Below are 14,169 nucleotides of genomic sequence, written 5' to 3'. Positions count from 1 at the left end.
ACCTCTGGGAAATATGGAGTCATGCTCCAGCAAGTATTTTTATAAGTTTATAACTTAAATATTTATTTACAGATCATATATACTTTCAATACATAACACAGTTTCTATATAAGCACTTGGAATTGTTATTCTCCCACTCATGGCTGCACATTAAATCTAGATTTGATTTTCATTTTGGACTCTGCAAAAATACTTTAGTTTAAATCTCTTTGTATTTACTATCATTGTTTTCCCCATCCAGATACACACACTTGTCCACACCAATATTTACTGGGCCATGGGCACACAGTGGTGAGGGTTACAGATAATGCCAACTTTCATCGATTTTTCAAACTCCTGGGAAAGACAACAAATAGGTAAACAACAGTGCATAAAGTAACTGCAAACTGAGGCTCTGTGAGAAACATTCAGGGTGTTGTGATAAAATTTGGCAGGAAAGGCCACTTCGAGGAATTAAATAATTAAGATCTGAGAAAGAAAAATAGATCCATCATGTGAAGAAATACGGGGAGAAAACTTAGATGGAAAAAAAAGATCCTGCACAAAAGCCTTAGGAAGAAAAAGAGGGTGAGGTGGAGAGAAGATGGAAAATGTACAAGCTGGTAGGATACAGTGGAGGACATAAAATGATGCTGGGATCTCTGCTACTCTTCCTGAAATCAGGGCTGAGATGATCATGGGCAGCAGGGAGGCTGGTACAGTGCCTGCCCAGCCTTAGTGGAGCCTAACAGAGAACATCTTCTAAAAGACAAGTGCAATAGGTTGCTTCCCAAACAAGTCACTGAATAATTCAGAAAGGGATAGATCGGAGAGTTGCAGGTTGTTTCCTACCAATTTTATTCATTTCAATTCACACTGTTCCCTGGGCTTGTTTAAAAACAGGAAATACGTCGAGTACTTTGAATTTGAGAAATTTCCAAAACACAAGTAAGTCAGTATTATGTTCACACCATGTTTTCTGATGCTTAAGATATTCTTACCAACTTGGTGCTAGGTAAACACAAAATTAGTTATTGATGCTAATAAGCAAAACCCCAATAATGCATCTTTTTAAAAGACAGACTTTTTAAAATTAATTTTATGTAGCACATCTTAGAGAATGTGTGTTCAATAATAACAACAAAAGTTACGAATCCACAAATTTCTTTTACATAGACATTTTGGTGGGCAAAAAGCTTTTTGAGACCCCTGCTGATAGCAAGGGAGAATTGCATCCAGGTTGCTGTTAACTTACCAGAAACTGAAGACATAATTTTCCTCACTAATCTGGTCACCTTAAGCATCTGCCATTTCTCAAATGCGGAAAATACATCATCACAAGATGAATCTATAAAGGTGAATTCTTAAAAGGTGGCAATTTTCTACATATAGCAAATTTTATTTTGCTTCAGGTTTCTAGGTCTCCGAAATAATTACATGTCTTACATAATATAAAATTACTATTTTGGTTTATTTTTAAAAACTATGAAAAACTGAACAACTCCTGAGAAACAGGCACCTGATGTGAGAACAAGAATATCCATAATTTTCAAAGATAGTGTAGTATTCTAACAAAGAATGGATAACAATGCTAATTGTATCTGAAAATAAATTCATTTCTCCAACAATTTTATTGAGGGTATATTCTCTGTGAGACACTATACTACATGTTAGGAATACAGTTTTTTATATCAGTCAAGTACTCTGCTTTCAAGAACTTACATTCTTTTGAGGGAAACAGACAAAAAATTATGTAAGATAATTTCAGACTGCAATGAGTATACTAAACATTACAACACGAAAAGAAGATAGGCTGATAAGAAGGAAGCTATGGAGGCGGAGTGGATCAGGATTGTTTCACTGAAGAGTAAAATGTGGGGGAAGTCTATCTTCTGATTAAAAACAAACAAACAAAAGACTTGTAAGGATTTTAGGTAGAGCAACAAGCGAAAGATCTGGAAATTAAGACAAGAGATAATTAGGTAAATATCAAGATTATATATAATAGGAACAATGTTGGCTCAGCCTCCATTAGATTTATAAATTGAATCTTTGTATTATCCTCTTTTCAAGGCACTGAGATATAGTAAAAAACATCAGGACAAACAAATCTTGGGAATAGTCCTAAGGCTGCTTAGAGAAACCTCAAACAAATCTCTGAACCTCTCTTAGGTAGCAGCCTCATCTGTAAATTATTAAAAACCATACTCACTCAAAAGGTTTTCTTGATAATGAAAACTGATATAGTATGTAAAAAGCCTCAGCATAATAGGCACTCAGTAATTTTTCATCACTCTTTCCTCTGATGCAAGGTTCTCTGGGCCTCACTTGACTAATAAGTCTCAGCTTAGCTATGGGAGGCAATGAGAAACAGTGAGTAATAATAATCAAAGGGCAGGCAGGCAGGCAGCTGGGTGTGAAGTTCGGTTAGTGAATATCCAAGGGCAAAGATGCCACTTCAGTCGTCTTCTTAAAACCTAGACCTAACACAGGGGCTGACATATAGTAGGGATAAATAATTGCTAAATAAAAATGAGACGCAGAAGTAACTCACTTTAGGTAATCTACATAAGGTAGTGTATGGCCCTAAAGTCATGTGAAAAGGAGATGAGGACTTGATGACCTCAGCAGCTCCCAAACACCCTTGCAATCTATGAGACAATGACCTCATTGCTTAAATCTATGTTAGGGCTAGTCAGGTACAATCACAGATCCTTAAAAAATGCCTTTATCTAACAGATATTTTATAATGGTTATAGGAGGCTCTGGATATCTTAGCATATCTACAGAAATATTTGTTCAGCACTTCCCAAAGTCTGGCTTATGATGACAAAGAAAAATCCTGACATATTTTTCATGAAAGTATTTTTTTTCAGTGTAAAGGACTTCCCACTTTTGATATTACCATATCAATTTTACTTTTGTGAAATCCATTCCCAAAGAAGTGTGAGAACTTATGGCACAGCTAATTAAATGAAGCATGGGTCCAAAGAGGGGGAAGCCTGGTCTGAGTTTCACAGGGGGAACAGGCTCAAAGATTAAGGGCATAAAGGGCTTAAAAGAGAAAGGGAGAACGATTGATGCAGAGGTTACATTATGAATAAAGGATCCAATGCAAGACTGACCATGTAAAGACTTGGACATAGCAAAGCACCCCCCCCACCCCCCCGGCCCCTTTAGAAGAAGTTGGGAGATGGTGAGCATTTGGATAACCACGAAGTTATGTCAGTCAAGAAAACAGACTAAGGCTGATGAAGACAAGAGAAGGAAAGACTTATTTCAAATTCTTACACTGTTGCTCAGTCTCTGACTACAATTCGCAAGATCAAAGTAGGATAAAAACAACACCACAAAAGTATCAGAGCAGAAAAAGATGTAAGGGGAAGGAGGTGAACACCCTGAGAATGTCTTGGCATAGAACTTCTCAGGATTCCTGGTGCTGTACTGATTCAGGTTCAGGTTGAACATGATACTTCTGCACTCCCCCAGTCCCATTACTATCCCCTCCTTCTTAAGGCATCTTGACTAGGTAAATGATAGAACCTTAAAATTTCTCTACCTTCCTTAATTTTTTTTCAATTGCATTCTGCATATGTCTTTCATGTAAGCTTACTAAGAAAACACTTATCCTCATTCATCCACAGATGAACTATTCAGCATCCTGCCTGAACTTACATAATCAGATTACACTACAATACTTTCTACCCACTGATAATATGGCTTAGCATTCATCAATCATTTTTGAATACTGTATATGCTGAGTGTTTATGTGTGTCCCCTTTTTATCCATTAGAACACAATCATCTTGAAGGCCCTGGCTTATATTTCTCACTCCAGTATAGTGTATTAAGTCTAGATTCAAATCCTAGCTCCCCTACTAACTACATGTATGAGTGTGGGAAGGGATTTAACATATCTGTGCCTCTGTTTCTTTTCCTGCAGGTGATAACAATATTGCTCTGCTTCAGGGAGTTTTCGTAAGACTAAATATTTAGAGGAGTGGCTGGTATTTAGGTAGTGATCAATAAATGTTAGCCATTGTTGTTGTGGGGATGATGTTAAAATTACAATCTTGGGAGCAAATTTCCTTGGGATTAACTTCCAGCTCCCATTTCAGCTGAAAGATTTTAAGCAAGTTACTTGATTTCTGTGTATCCCAGTTGCCTCAACTACAGAAATGAAGATGATTAACCTACTTCAAGGATTTTAGGGAGGTCTAGGAAAGAGAATCTAGTTAAAAGCTCTTAGAAAATATTCACCATGTACAAAGGGCTCAAGTTACTATTATAAACCAAGACGGTTTTTACTTAAATCTTTTTACTTTCTGAGTGATGGATTTAGGTCAGTTCTCCATCACATATGTTTGAATTACTTCTTTTCTTCTTTCATTTTCTCTTTCCCATCTTCTTTCTTTCCCTCTGTGTCCTTATTTACTTCCTCTCTTTTCTTCTCCTCAGGTTTTGTTTCTATAATTTGAAATCAGTGTTCAAACCAGAGGCTCTTCAGAGAATAGCTTCTTCAAGAAAACAAAGGTACCTACCTTAAGCCAAGAAATAAAACTGATTTCAAAAGAAGTACAAGTCCTGTGATACTTTTCTGAAAAAGGCAGCATATGTAGCTATTTATCCTGAGATAACTCTGCCCTATCAAAATTGAATCAGAAAGTTGCCAGGGACTTGAAGCAGCATGTCTGCCCTATGCCCCCATGAAAATGCTAAAACTGCATTCTTCTGTAAAAGGAGGGACATTCCATTATTGAGTTGTTTGGGGTTCTCATAAAACTCCTAGTAGTTAATTATGTGATATACTGAGGATTAGAAAAGTGAGTAAAATCATTTGCTGAATGTGAAACACATGACAGTAAGAAAGATAGGGATACATATATCTAATGTTTTTAAAATAGAATTCTAAAGCTAGGATTGATGCCCTCATAGAGGGAGAGAAGGACCAAAGATGGAAACTACGAGAAGAGAGAGCATAGGTCTCAGGGAGAAAGACTTTTCTAATGGATTCATCCAAAGAACAAATGGAAAGTATCTTGGGAATGAGGGAGGTATCCCAACACAGGATGGATGATCACTAGATGAAGATGTCACACAGGGCTCAACAAGACTTAAATTTGAGTTCAGATGACCTCCAAGCCTCACAAATAATTTATTTGTGACAGTAAATCATGATAATAAATCTTAATCCCAAAGTAGTCAAATGACTGAAGAAATTCCGAATGGTGGATTTTTCTTTTCTTTTTAGCAGTCTAAGTTATTCCTTTATTTTGCTACTTCCTTTTATACATATGGCCCAGCTTGGATATGCAAAAGTAATTTAAAATTCTAGCCTTCCTAATTTGAAATTCTACAAGTCCAAAAGAGTAACCAGATTATGAAAACACTTGATTAATTGTGCAAACCAGCAGTTAAATATTATAGTTTAAAGACTCAAGTCAAATTTTTTTTTCCTTCAGGAAGAAATATGAATGTTAAAAATGTGGTGCCTCATGGAAGCAAAGCTCCATAATTAATCTATAGAACCATCACCACTTTCAGAAGCAGAAAGGCCCCAGAGGAACTGCTTTTCCTATAGAACAATGGCAGTGTTAGTGCTAAAGGTGATGATAAGAAAGACCCTGAAAAGTATGTGAGAATCTCCTTTAGAATCCTGCTTGGATCCTCATTCCAAGAGTATTTCTTGAGCACTTACTACTGACCAGAGAATAATCTGAGTGATTTCTGTGAATTAATTTCTTAACCACTATAAGAAGGAAGTAAAGTGATTTTTCTCAAAGTTGCTGAATTGGTAAGCAGAGGAGCAGGATATGAATGAGGGCCATTTGACTCTGGTGTACAAGTACTTGTCAACCTAGACTATTATCTTCTTCAGCCTAACGTGAAGTATGCAAAAAAAGTATTCTCCTCTGAGGATCAGATCCAATATCTGCTATCTGCTCCTTGAGCAGTCATTTGTTCATTGCGTAAATTTGAGTTGCCCTGGCCAGACAGCACCTGGAAAATTAGGTTCAATTCTCCATCTCAACTTGAAAGATACTGACTAACTGGAAAATACACAACAAATGTTATTAGTGAAGATTAAAGAAAACATGTAATCCTTCAATAAAATCTCAGGTGTTAATCACTTAAACAGTAGGGGAAAATCCATTGCATGTATATATCTGTTTGTGTGTAATGAATTCTTCAAAAAAACTATGTTCAGATAACTGTATTTGTTTTACAGAAGATGTTTCCATATGCAATCACTTTTTCATCATACCACTTCATAAGAACAAAGGACCATTGAGAATGTCTTTCTCTTCCAATCCTGAAAAGTACCACACAGCAAACTTCTGCAGATCTAGGTAGACCATTTCTACACATGATTCTATGTGTGGTTTCTATGGACTTCCTTCAGTCTCTAATAGGAGAGAAAATGATAAAACCCAGCAAAGTAACTGATATGCGTACACTACCAGACAGTTCTACAAATGTATTTACCTTATTTTATTGAAGTTTTTCAGTTATTTTCAGTCTTAAAACTATGAAAAAACATACATCCATCTATATTACTATACTTCAATTCTGCTATGCTTCCTCCCAGACCTTGACCTCTAGAAAGCCAGCAGAACTGAGAAAAATAAACCCATTTTGGAAAAGATATCATAATGTAATGGCAAGACACATCCCTGGCTCATGACACATTTTCCTGAAAACAATCAATAAAGGTAGCCTGAGGCAGACAATTTCATCATACATATACTTTCTGAAAGTAGATCATTATTACCAGAGCCCTTCTTCCTTACTCAAAAAGACAGAAAGTATGAGAGAAATGATATACATAGCATTGGCCGCAGGGGAAATTATGTAGTAGGCAAATTGCCTCCCACCTCATTGTATAGTCTTATTCTCCCCTTCCCTTTCCCAAAGAAGGACCCTTGCCTCTGAAACTTCCTTAGATACCCAGGACTTGTTTGACCTCACTCTCCATGACCTGACCAAAATCCACTGGGAGAAATGACTTTATAAATTCATTCCAACAAATGTGTAAAATAAATAGCACAGGTTTTAAGGTGTATCAAAGCCTTGTACCCAAATGATGTAGTTCAGAGGGGTGTAAACATTAACTAAAAAATAGTATTTTGTGGCAGCAGATCTTATGAATCCAAATTCAGTCTATTTGAAGGTTTCTACATAGAAAATATAATCAAAAGACAGGAGACAATGAGGATTTATAAATTCTATCAGCTTATACTGAAAACAGGAATATTTTTCACATTGTCTTGGCTACTCTGCTATCCTGGGCTGTCAGAGATGAGAGACAGGTGGAGTGAAACCATAAAATATTGGAGATGGACCCAAATTACAGATACGTCTTAGCACAGATCTGACCTACACTGAATTACAGGATTTAATAAATAGTGCCATACAGTTGCTCTGTGGAAGCTTGCTCAACATTATCAAATGGTCAGTAATTACATAAAATCTAGTGCCTGTTGTCATCACTGCCCTGGATACTTGGACCTAGGCTCTGCCACAGAGCTATTCCGCAAAGAATACATGCTAGTCAAGCTGGGAGACAACACAGAAAACAACTCCTGAAATGCACACATTCCCACAGCAGCATCACTTACCACCAGAGTAGCCACAACTATAGTAAGGATATTCTATGCAATGCTGTATAAGGAATAGTTTTCAAGGTGGATAAGATGTGGCCTTGGAGTCACACAGGTGCACCCCCACTCTCTAGTTGTACATGTAGACTTGTAGTGTCACTTCTCTATCTGTTGGTTTCTTCAATTATGAAATGGAAAAACAAAAGTTTTTATTTTTGGTCAAAGTTAAATGAGATAAGGTGATTATGTTACCTGAGATAGAGAGCTTATAGGGAGGTTAAAAATGACAGTAAAATGATTATGCTGATAATAAAAATGGTATCAACAAAGTAGGGGAGTCCAGAATAAGGAAATTTCAAAAACAACCTTCAAAGTCAACCATATTCTGATAAAATTTATTTTTTAAAAAAAAAATCACTCAGTCCTGTCATGAATATTCATATTAGTTTAGAACTTACACTCAGATAAGAAATATTTTGGACAAACAATTCAAATTTCCTATGATTAAGCTTCCCATCTAAAAAATGAGATCAGTAACAGTACCTAGCTCACACACTTGTTGTGAAGATTAAATGAATTAACACATGTAAAAAACTTAGAATGGTCCTTGACATGAAGGAAACAAGAGATAAATATTAGCTATTTTTTTATTACTATCTTTGCCAATGGTAGACATAAGAACATGGCAAAAATATGGATCTGAATCTTGATAAGTCATAGCTTTCTAGAAGAATGAGGAGAACTGAATGCTGGAAAGGCCTCATCACTTTCATTTGGACACATCTTTATTTTTTTTCCCATTCATTGGTTCACTTGCCCACTGTCAATCACAGGAGTCCAGCTGAGATTCTAGTAGCCATAACCCAGAAGTTGCTTCATTAGGACAGAGAAGGTTTGGTCATTACTAAATCACAATGGAAATGTTTCCTACTGAGGACCTATGACTCATAAACTAATAATACAACCCTCGTTACTTGGGATAATACTATGGCAAGGAAAATTGTCTATTGGGTGGTGGTCTGCATTTGCCTGGAAATGTAAAGACACAAGAAAGGCAGTGTCTAAAAGAAGCTATGGCATTGATATTCTAGGCTCAGAGCACCGTTACTATCACAACCACCATCATCATTATCACCATAATCTTCTTCATATTAGCTACCATTTATGGATTATCTATGAACTTGTGTTCTTCACATACTCACCTTGATTCCAAAAAGTAACTATATTTATACCCATTTAATCTTAGTATTTGTTTTTTTTCCCTAAAAACAGAAGTACTTTGGGCCTTTCCACTTCTGAAATTAAAAGCTACATAATGCACAGTAATACTTCCATCCTACATTTTCCACATATAGCAAGGTTCATTTTGACACACAATAGTAAACCGCTGAACAAGGCACTCAATTAACAATGGAGCAAAATGAAATGTTTAGTTGATAATAATGTATCACAGAGGGCCAATTCCAACAGTGACCTTCAAGTAAAGCTGTTCAGTCTTTTCCTGTGAGACCATTCCATTATGCTTTGTAATTAATAATTTCACACATGGATATTGACGACAGGATTCAAACAGGGAATCAGTAGCCCCTCAGAAAATCTGTCCCCATCAAGTGAGCAGAGGTGATGTCTCGCTGAGCTCCATCAGCTAGGATAATTGTTATGAATAAGGAGGTGTGTCACTTCCCTGCAGAGGTAGGGGTGCCTGTACCCAAATTACACACAAGCTGTACACAGTTCAGTTCACTGGAACATCGGAAATACCCTCGGTAAATGCAAATAGCTACATTCAACATGGCTGATGGTCTCAATGCAGAAAATGAAAACTGAATTTGAAAACATGAGAAGGAACTGAAGAATTGATAGATGTGAGAAGCCAAGAATATGGACAATCCCAGGCCAGAGGCCAAGAAGATTCACTGCCAATTTTCGAGGAGCAGTCACTGTTCAAATATTTAATAATTCCCACATATTCTTTTCCCTCTTTTTACTATTTATCTTCCATCTTGCCAACTAAATCCTAATCCACACTGCGCTGCTAAGAATTCATTTTCTTCATGTCTAAAGCTTCAACCTCCAAGTAGGTTTGGATAATGCAATGGGAAAGAAGCCATGAATTTTAATATTTTAGACCTAGAATACACCAAAAATCATGCCAATTCCATACTCTTGAGACTATCTTTTAAGAGGGAACAGAACAAAAAATGAAGTAATGACAATATAGAAGTGTTTTTCAAATGATAAGAGATACATACCTGAAGATTCTATCAAAAAACTTTAACGTAAAGCAAATAAAGAAAAGTTCATTAGATAAGAATGTCCTTTAATGGAAATCCATTACAGATAGTACTAGAAAGGGAATAACATTCCCCTCAGTACTTCTCTGCAGAAGACTGAGATTTGAATAGAATTCACTTACCTTAAAAGAAAGGTACAACTAAGCATTATATGGAGATAGAGAAATGACCATTTAAATACTTCTTAATCCTAGATTATTCATTAGTTATTTAATACTTCTGGGTTAAGACTCACGATCAAACAGAGGTGGTGGAAGACAGTGAGGTATCACTTTGTGGAATATTCAGTGGAGAAAGTCATCGTGTGCAGAGGCAATTCGGTAACCACAGTTCTGTTGCAAAACTGGATTTCACTTACCTAGAAAATATGAAAAGAAGAGAAGAAAAGGAGAAAAAAAATGTTTAACAGAAATCTTTGAAATCTGAAGGCTGTGTTTGCTTCTTGCCAACCTTTTCCTCCTTTTTCATAGTCTCTTCACTTTTTAGGAAAACGCCTCATCAGCATCTTCGTAGTGATATAAATGATTACATGAACACAGCAGAGAAGATGATGCCTATCTTTGGCAAAGGACAACAAAGATCCACCTCCTCTGCTTATTTTGCTCTGCAGTTATCTCAGGTGGGAGAAGTGAGAGACTAATTTTTTTTTTTCTCAGAATGGAAAGGCATGGACCAGTACTCATTGGTTTAGAGACACACCTGCTCATTGGGAGTTTCCCCCAATCTCATTCTGCCTTGCTTCAGAACCTTTGCACATGACCGCCCTTCTTTCACCTTCTCTCTACCACACTCCATCCTGCCATTCAGTCCTGCTGTGCACACAGTTCTCTCTAGCTGTCCAATCTTGAGGGTTCTGTTTAGAAATAGTATCCTTTAAGGAGCATGTATACATCTTTTAAGCCCAAGCAAAGTGCTTCTTCTCTGTGCCTAGCTACCTGTGTTTATGGATGAAGCAGGACTGCCCTATAGCTAATTGTTCACTTGTATGCACCTGATAAAACGTAAGCTTCTGGAAGGTAGAGTCTGTAGTAGATTCTGTACTGGATTCCTTGTATTTTTTCTTGGTGAACACACCATGATCTGGGATAAGGCAAATTTCAGTAAATATCAGAGAATGAAGCAATGAGTTAAATAATAAGTAAAGGGAATCCAGCACAAAGCAAAAGAAAGTTAGAGGGAGCTGACTGCCTCAGGAGACTCTAGCATCTGTGATTTATATGAGAGACCTAAAGGTGTTACCCTGTTTCCTTCTTGTTCAACTTCAGGTTAAGAAAATAATCAAATAAACATACAAGCTGTAGGGTAGAACACTGAGTATTTAAGTATTTCAAGGACAAAACATGGTACTTGGTAGTAGGTTCACTTGAGGATCCAAAGGAAGCAAAAACCTCTGAGTGACTCCACGTCAAAGTGTCCATTTCATGTGCCTGTCTGTGACCTTATACAAACGGCCTTACTTTCTAACCCTTACTTTTCTCAAATGGAAATGGAAATGACCATTTTTGGCCTGCCTATATTAACACTTTTTAAATTTTGTATTTTGAAATAATTATAGGAACACAGGAAACTACAAATTCTCAACAAAATTTTAGCCAACTGAATCCAACAATATAGAAAAAAGATCATATACCACGACCAGGTGGGATTCATCCCAGGTTCACAAGGATGGTTCAACATAGGCAAATCAATCAGTGTCATACACCGCATTAACAAAAGAAGAGTCAAAAACCACATGATCATCTCAATAGATGCAGAAAAAGCATTTGACAAAGTCTAACATCCATTTGTGATTAAAACTCTTAGAAAAGTGGGTATAGAGGGAACATAACATAATTAAAGCCATTTATGACAAACCCACAGCAAATACAATACTCAATGGAGAAAAGCTGGAAGCCTGCCCACTAAAATCTGGAACAAGACAAGGATGCCCACTCTCACCGCTGTTATTCAACATAGTACTGGAAGTCCAAGCCACAGCAATCAGAAAAACCGAAGAAATAAAAAGAGAAGGAAGAAATAGGAAGAGAAGAAGTAAAACTGTCACTGTGTGCAGATGACATGATACTATATATAGAAAACCCTAAGGACTCAACCCAAAAACTACTTGAACTGATCAACAAATTCAGGAAAGTATCAAGATATAAGATTAACATTCAGAAATTAGTCACATTTCTGTATGCTAACAATGACATATTAGAAAAGGAATACAAAAATACAATATCCTTTAAAATTGCACAACAAAAAATCAAATACCTGGAAATATACCTGACCAAGGAGGCAAAAGACTTATATGCTAAGAACTATAAAACATTAATCAAGGAAACTAAAGAAGATGTAAAGAAATGGAAATATATTCCATGCTCCTGGGTTGGAAAAACTAATTTTGTAAAAATGGCCATACCACTCAAAACAATCTACAGATTCAATGCAATCCCTATCAAATTACCCATGACATTTTTCACAGAACTAGAACAAACAATCCAAACATTTATATGGAACAACAAAAGACCCAGAATCGCCAAAGCAATCCTGAGTAAGAACAAAAACAAAGCAGGAGGCATAACTCTCCCAGACTTCAGGCAATATTACAAAATCACAGTCATCAAGACAGTGTGGTACTGGTACCAAAACAGACAGACAGACCAATGGAACAGAATAGAGAACCCAGAAATAAACCCAGACACCTATGGTCAATTAATCTTTGACAAAGGAGGCAAGAACAGAAAATGGAAAAAAGACTGTCTTTTCAGCAAGTATTGCTGGGAAACCTGGACAGCAGCATGCAAATCAATGAAACTGGAACACACCCTCACAGAATGCACAAAAATAATCTCAAAATGGCTTAAAGGCTCAAACATAAGACAAGACACCATTGAACTCCTGGAAGAGAACATAGGCAAAACACTCTCTGACATCAACCTTATAAATGTTTTCTCAGGTCAGTCTCCTAAAGCAACAGAAATAAAAGCAAAAGTAAACCAATGGGACCTAATCAAACTGACAAGATTTTGTGTAGCAAAGGAAACCAAAAAGAAAACAAAAAGACAACTTACAGAATGGGAGAAAATAGTTTCAAATGATGTAACTGATAAGGGCTTTATCTCTAAAATATACAAACAACATATAACTCAACAGGAAAAAGTCAACAACCCAATGGAAAAATGGGCAAAAGGCCTGAATAGACATTTCTCCAAGAAAGATATACAGATGGCCAGCAAGCACATGAAAAAATGCTCAACATCCCTAATTATTAGAGAAATGCAAATCAAAACTACCATGAGATACCACCTCACACCAGTCAGAATGACCATCATTAATAAGTCCACAAATAACAAATGCTGAAGGGGTTGTGGAGAAAAGGGAACCCTCCTGCACTGTTGGTGGGAATGTGAGCTGGTACAACCACTATGGAGAACAGTATGGAGGTACTTTAGAAAACTATACATAGAACTACCATATGACCCAGCAATCTCATTCTTGGGTATATATCTGGACAAAACTTTCCTTAAAAAAGACACATACACCCGCATGTTCATTGCAGCTCTCTTCACAACAGCCAAGACATGGAAACAACCCAAATGTCCATTGAGAGATGATTGGATTAGGAAGAAGTGGTATACATACACAAAGGAATACTACTCAGCCATAAAAAAGAATGAAATAATGCCATTTGCAGAAGCATGGTTGGAACTAGAGACTCTCATCCTGAGTGAAGTAAGTCAGAAAGAGAAAGACAAACACCATATGATATCACTTATATCTGCAATCTAATATAAGGCACAAATGAACCTTTCCACAGAAAAGAAAATCACGGACTTAGAGAACAGACTTGAGGTAGCCAAACAGGAGGGAGTAGGATGGATGGGGACCTTGGGGTTAATATATGCAGACTATTGCCTTTGGAATGGATTAGCAATGAGATTTCTGCTGTGTAGCACTGGGAACTATGTCTAGTCACTTATGATGGTGCATGATAATGTGAGAAAAAAAATAATGTGTACATGTATGTGTAACTGGGTCACCATGCTGTACAGTAGAAAAAAATAATGTATTGTGGGGAAAAAAACTACAAATTAGTACATAGAGCTCATCAATCTTTCTCCCAAATTCCTCCACCAATAGCACCATATATAACTGCAGTAGAAATCGACAACAGGAAATAACATCATTTGTTCAGAGGTGAGATGATGGAAATAAATATCTAATTTATTGTATACTTTTTTAAGGTTAATCATTCCTTACTCAAAAATTATTTAAGTTTTACTCTATGCTAGGTATTGTACTGTTCACTTGAGA

Source organism: Sus scrofa, chromosome 13 (genome assembly GCF_054392235.1).
Source record: "Sus scrofa isolate SSC_HxYL_T2T_F1_AM1 chromosome 13, Sscrofa_HxYL_maternal_Yorkshire_Landrace_v2.0, whole genome shotgun sequence".
Classification (NCBI taxonomy): Eukaryota; Metazoa; Chordata; class Mammalia; order Artiodactyla; family Suidae; genus Sus; species Sus scrofa.
The sequence above is the reverse complement of the archived record's forward strand: the minus strand, read 5'-3'. Positions refer to the sequence as shown.